This window comes from Palaemon carinicauda, unplaced genomic scaffold, assembly GCF_036898095.1.
Source record: "Palaemon carinicauda isolate YSFRI2023 unplaced genomic scaffold, ASM3689809v2 scaffold122, whole genome shotgun sequence".
Classification (NCBI taxonomy): Eukaryota; Metazoa; Arthropoda; class Malacostraca; order Decapoda; family Palaemonidae; genus Palaemon; species Palaemon carinicauda.
In genome coordinates, this window is record NW_027168727.1 from 132501 (window position 1) to 140000 (window position 7500).

Consider the following 7500-nt stretch of genomic DNA (forward strand, 5'->3'; position numbering starts at 1 on the left):
CATGCGAAGGTTTCTTACTTGATTTGGGAGCGTAAACTGAGATTAAAACTGTCTAGCAAACAATTATCTCATTCTAATTACTTTTTTGATTTGCTGATATCAGGTTTACAGTTTATGTAAGAAGTTAACCTTTACCCCGAAGGTATGTTGAACTTTCAAGCACATTTTGCTATATTTTTTTTTTTTTAAATTGCTCTAAACAGCCTTAATTTTGTCATAGAGAGGTCAGGTTGGTCTCATTCTTTTGGAAAATGCCTGAAGTTTCTCAATAAAGTTAATCAGAAATATGCAAAAACATGTAAATAAGTTTTTTGCAAGGACGTGCCGGTACGTCCTTGGGGGTGAAAGGGTTAATACTAAACATGGAACCAAATGGGGTGGAAACAATCTCTTTTCACGAGTGAAAGATATAGGATACAGTTAGCATATCGGTTAGTCTTCAAATGTTTTCGAGTTTCCACACTTTGTCATGGCTTTTAATCCACTATTATCCCTAAAAAAATAATCTAAAAAAATTAACTCTGAGCTTTGTAGCCTACCGCGTTTTAATCCCCTGCAATCCAGTTCAGTACTTTTATTAAGTGAAACAGAATGTTTTAAAGCGTACAATATTTTGTTTATACAGGCTATTGTATGTGCGCACGTGTGAGTTGTGCGCGCGCACACGCACACACATCTGTATATATATTAAATAAATATATATATATATATATATATATAAATATATATATATATATATATATATATATATATACAATATTGTATAATTAAGAACAGAGTATATAGATATAGATAATCAGCATAGCTATATAAATATCTAAATCAGACAAGAGTATTCAACATTGCTGTAGAGAAGGAGTTGGCAGTATCAAATCTTCTTAATCGAATCCTTAATAATCAATAAATTAGTACCAGATTACTCTCCTTTATCTGTGTTACCTAAGCTCAAAAGGGCCACGTCACAGTAATAGAATTCATGGGAATATCGTTAGATATGATATATGTTAAAAAATCTTATACGGGTGCAGCGATTGCAACATCAGACAATTCTCACTCTCTCTCTCTCTCTCTCTCTCTCTCTCTCTCTCTCTCTCTTCTCCTCTACGTCTCTCTCTCTCTCTCACTCTCTCTCTCTCACTCAACACCTTCCTGAACCTGCAAAAGAGTCTCTTATTTCTTCAAAGTATATAGCCTACATTATTATGATAAGAACAGCTGAGATACTCACCAATTTTTTCGGTGACCATTTACAAATAATTTCGCAGACCACTCTGCATTTAGTTCAGTGTCTATTGAAGCTAAACTTAGGAAGTTTATCAGAATATCACAAAAAGAAAAAAAAAAAATAAACCAAATGGAATTATGTTATTCGATGATTAGATACATTGAAGAATATTGACGGCAAATAATGGGGTTCAACAGACCAAACTTTACTAGGTCTACTATACGGGCTGCTTTAGGAGCAAAAGCTGAGGTTAGCTAGTTCAATCTATAACAACATCCCCTTCGCTGACATTATGAGAATCATCCAAATGGTTAATTGTGTTGGTCAGCAATAATACTGTTGCAAAAGAGAATAAATGTTTGAAAATAATGAAAGGTGAATTATTATACGTTTATATTGAAAAGAAAAGTATTTAAGTAAAATGCGAATGTAAGGTGTCAAAGTAAATTATGTAATTATAGATCTGTTCAAAAATCCACTTAATCCTTCAGAGAATTTTAAATGTTTTACGTACATATACACTCACGAGAGAGGAGAGAGAGAGAGAGAGAGAGAGAGAGAGAGAGAGAGAGAGAGAGAGAGAGATCTTAGTGGAAATTGTAAACAGTAAAATATTTCTGTTTTTCAGTTTTGAAAACTGTCGAATGAACTATGCTATTCCTCTCTAACATTACATCTCCTTAATAAGCATGAAAATATAAATGTTAAATATCAATGTTAAACAGAACTCCGAGGACAAGAATAGCCAGAATAATGAAGGAGCTAGATGAAGAACGTGAAACTTCTCATTTAAAATAATAATCCGCAAATACATTCATCTGAATGGTGGTAATGAAAGCCATATTTGTGAGTATTTCCGAAGAGGCAAGAGCCTTATATTATTATTATTATTATTATTATTATTATTATTATTATTATTATTATTATTATTATTATTATTATTATTATTAGCTATAAGCCCTGGAGATCTAACAGGGAAAAATAACTTATGTCGGTATATTCAACATAAAAACAAGGTTGAACTTTGAACTTGATCCAATATATTTGAGTCGAGTTTGGGAATATTTTGAGGGCTCACAGTTTCTCCGAATTCATAACCGGCTGTACCAAACTGGAAAGAACAGACTTTCTGCCGATGGCCCAGCGATTTCATATGAAGTCGACATCGTTACGGTTCAGGGACAAAATCGTGAAGATAGGAAAAGACCCCAAGCGGTTACGAATCAAACATTTATGTGTACAGTGTTGAAGATAAAACGACTAAGTTATAGATCTCCTTTACTATATACAAATATTTGAACACCTGATTATGAGTGCCCGAGCCATAAAAGAATTACGTCTATACAGTACTGTATATTTAGATAGATATGCACACAACGCACAGGCATGCAGATTCAACCTTTCCCACCTCCTCCCCCTTTCCTAACTACAACCTGATGATTCGGTAATTTGTGGGAGAGAGTGGTTTCCTAGTGTACGTCTAGGGTTACCCCCCTCACCAGGATATAACTACTCCCTCTTTCCCCTTGAGCGCCACAGGAAAGATATATATATATATATATATATATATATATATATATATATATATATATATATATATATATATATATATATATATATATATATATATATACATATATATATATTATATATATATATATATATATATATATATATATAATATATATATATATATATATACCTATACATATATATACATATACATAATGTGTATATATATATATATATATATATATATATATATATATATATATATATATACTATACAAATAGTCCCATTTTATTTACTAAAACAATCTAAGTTCTTCACTTTTTTCCTCTCTCAAGATATTTTCATCAGATTTGCAGTCGATATGACAAGCTGTTGCCAATTTTCTTCTCTTAATACAATTTTCTAACATTTCTTGGTGTAGCACTGATGTGCATAATCTAACCTTTACTCTGCAGTCAAACAGAGCTTCGTAAGGTTACGTCTTGATGCCAGAATGATAGATTTTAAATCCAATTATTGGTATTTTGATTCTGCATCCAGGTAGTGAGCATATTTTCCAAGTCCTCATTGGCTCGGTCAACCCCTCTGACTTTAAAACTAGGTGTGGGTTTCCCAAAAACAATAAATAGCTGAGGCCAATAAATTTTAACGCTTGAGGCGATATGGTTTGTGCGGCTGAAAGATGCATGGTGCTCCATTATGAGTAAATGTATCAATTAAGTTTTAAGCTACCTCATCAGCTCGCTTAGTCTGAAGAGCTAAGAACTACTGTACAAACTTTGTTAAATGATCCTGGTGGTCTAAATTATTCTTTTGTTCCCATTTGGAGGGCTTTGAAAATTGATTAGTTCAACTTGACAACGAAAATTAAATTCCTGGCAAATTATTGGCGTCACCAAACTCCGTTTTTAATATCTTTATGCTTCTGTTGAAATGGCAAAAATAGCTGAAGAAATCATTCTATATCTGAGCGAGTTATATTCTTAGACTTGAACGAGTTCCTTGATCATACGGTCTCAACCTCTATGACCTACTGATACGTGTACAGTACATGAAATAGTTCACTATTAGCTACATCTATCTATAATGATAGTACTACCCCTCCTTTAATGGCTGATTGAGTATTTGTTTTCTGCTGCACTTCCGATATGATATGCCGCACTTGTTAGCAACCAATAATGTCGAAAAACTTACTTTGCTGAAGCTTTATCATTACTAACTTTCATTCAGCAACTGTTGGTAATGTTTATCAAGTAGGGCAACTGTATTCTTTCTGCAGCACCTCATATATTTTCCAAGTTTTTTTTTTTTTTTTTTTTTTTTTTTTTTTTTTTTTTTTTTTTTTTTTTTTTTTAACTGCAACTTCAACATTGTAGTCTCTCGTCCCCCATTCTGAAGGGCCAATGGCAGTGAAGAAATGGTCCTGTTATTTTGTAAGAATCCAATAATAGAAATATAAGGCTCCATTACACAACTGTGCTTACCTCATACAAATGGGAAATAAGTACATTAATTAACAGAAGCAAAAAGAAAAAAAAAAACTCATTAAGAGTATAATGAAGTAAATAATCTTCCACTTTGTAAGTAGAATAATAGAACAGTATACAAGTCAATTAGCTCTCTATTTCTCTTAGCTTGATTCACACTACAGAAAGCGTAATTGGTGTTTTATAGAATACCCAGTAAATGTGTTGAATTCTTACTGTTACATACTTTACCGAAGATATTCATTTATTTCCTAGGTATTCTATAGAAATACAGATTATAAACTTTGCCGCTAAAATATATACATAAGTGAATATATATATATATATATATATATATATATATATATATATATATATATATATATATATATATATATATATATATATAGTGTATATATATATGTGTGTATATATATATATACATACATATATATATGTATATATACATATATATACACATGAATATATATGTATAAATTATAATTATTTGTTATTTCATATATTACGTAATTTAAAGAAAAATATCTAAAAATAAAGAATCTTAGATGTTGACAGCTAATTGTAGTTATTTCTTTAACAATATTCAGGTTAATATGATATATGTATATATATATATATATATATATATATATATATATATATATATATATATATATATATATATATATATATATATATATATATACACTCATATACATACATATATATATAATATATATATGTGTGTGTGTGTGTGTGTGTGTGTATGTGTGTGCGTGTATGTGCATGTAAAAGTCAAAAACTTTTCATGAGTAGGGTAGGCAGATCCAACTATAACTATTCACCTGTTTTGTTTTTTTGTTTTTTTCAGGAAACCTAATGCACGCGTAAATCTTCAGAAGGGAGTTAAATACTTGCTTAGATTAATAATGTACATAAACAGAAAAACATAAAAGAACTCAATTGCTTTATGAAATGAAAAGGTAGAGAAGACCCTCAAGATCTGACAATCTACATGGTGCCTTTAAAGAGGAGAGCTATGCCCAGCATTAAAAGGAGGAGACACTAAAGAAGGAGCATAAAGGAGGACTGAAAAGAAGCATATTAGCTGCCAGTAAGATAAGCAGCGCCGGCAGCAGCAACGGCCAGTCATGGGCGTGAGTGTGGAAGTCAAGGGCGGATGGCGCATCAATACCTTTCTTTTCTTGCTGACGGGGTCTCAAGCGATGGTCTTGCTCTGGGCCCCAGTTATCCTGAAATCTACGAACCTTTCTGCTCAAAGTATGTCAAAATTTTATGGTTCTTCCTTCCACTCATTTGCTTTATATATTTCTAACTAATAATATTAAGGTTTAACATGAGATATTCTTCGGTCTTTTCTAGCACACAATCTGATTGTATTATAATTTTTGATAGCATAGATTCTCTCTCTCATCTCTCTCTCTCTCTCTCTCCTCTCCTCTCTCTCTCTCTCTCTCTCTCTCTCCTCTCTCTCTCTCTCTCTCTCTCAGTTTATCTATAAAAAAAACATGTTTTGCTCTTCCCTTATCAATAACGATTTTCGTTTCACACTGTTGAAGAAGAGAAATAAATTATATGAAATCATACTACCATGTATATACATTTCATTAACAACTCTGATATCCTCATTAAAAGAGGAAAGATCCTTGTTTGATTTGACCTTTTGAGCTGCAACGCCAGTTTAATAAGATTTCACATTTCAGATGTAGGAGTAGTGATGGCAGTCATAACGCTTGTGGGAAGTGTTGGTATTCATGGTTGCTTATCAGCAATGAAAAGGACCCACAGTGGGCTGCAAGACGTTTGATGCTGCTGGTGTTGACGTTAACAGGTTCTGTCTTCTACACAGCTTCCGTGCTTCTCGTGCCTGCTTATTCTGCAGGAAACTCTTGCTCATCTTCCTCCAGTGTGTCTGCTGTGGTAGCAAAGCCGCCTGTTCCACCTGACATTGATTCTGGATTTTCCTTGCTTGCAACTACTTCAGTGCTGAGCGGCATTACTGTACCACACACAGAAAGCAACATCAACTTCACTGCAAAAGAGAATGATACACCACTCACAACAAAGACTAACAATCCAATGGAAATTCAAGTATATCATTAACTACTCCAAAAGGGACAGAAAATGTCGTGAATAGTTCGCAGTCCTCCAAACACACAACACATGACAAAGGAAAGGTTTCAACAAAGCTACCAACCCCGTCTGTAAAAAAATCAGAATCAACATCCATTGCAACAGACAGTACCACAAAGAACATTAAGACTACCTCAAACATAGTTGGTGCTAATAAGGCAACAATACCTTCAGTCCCATATGAAGAAAAAAAACCAGAAGAACTTGTACAAAGTCAAATTACATCTGTGGGGGATAGTTCTTCAGAGAAGGCAATCAATGGAATCCGAAAATCTCGACACTGTTAACAGTGTGACACACAAAGGTACAGCATCTCAGAAATATAAAACTAGTCAAGCCTCTCTGTCCAATTTCCATAGTAGTGTTCAAGTGACAGGTACTATTCCCTCTAAAGGAGGCAAGTATGACTTACAAGACAGCAATGGTATGAAAACGTCCTACTCTGGTGAAAATAATGATAGCACAAGTTCAAGTACATTTGATGACCTTTATTATTATTATGAAGATGAAGATTCAGAATCCAAATCTCAACCTGAACCTAGGGCTCAAATTTTTAAACAAAAACATAAATTTTTACCACGTAAAAATCAATATAGTTATAAAACATTAAAAAATTCTTTAGAAGATCAACAACCAGAAATGGACCAGTTTGTGTCTGCTAACAAATATCCCAGATTTCAGAACAGGAAAGGTTCTTTTAATGACTATGCTGAAGGCTTATCACTACAGGGTTTAAAGAATACAAATAAGTGGGAATAAGGTCTTTGTTAAACCAGAATTAACTAACAAAGTAGAAGCTAGTAAAACCTTGTATTTGTCTGACGGACAAGCTCCAAATCTTCACTCAGGCCACGACAGAGACAGTGAAAAGGAGAAATTTAATTATTACGGAGAAGGTTATCACTTGCAAAACCATCCATTTCTTAAGACCAGTAAAAAATCATTTGCTTCCTATACTAACCTCTATGACAAAAGGATAAAACGATCATTTGACCCTTCACAAATACCAAGCAGTAGAGAAAAGATCAGGAGGGAAAACGTAAGCAACAACAAAAGATACAAGTAGTGCAGAATCTAGAAACATGAGCATTGCTAAAAAGTCTTATGTCCGCACACTGGCTTTAAATATCGAGTCACCGGTT

The 7500-nt window shown here is 33.1% G+C and overlaps 1 pseudogene; it reads left to right on the top strand.

The window, feature by feature from the left end:
• The window catches only part of LOC137635428 (uncharacterized), a 15945-nt pseudogene that overhangs the window by 1100 nt on the left and 7345 nt on the right, over window positions 1-7500 (top strand).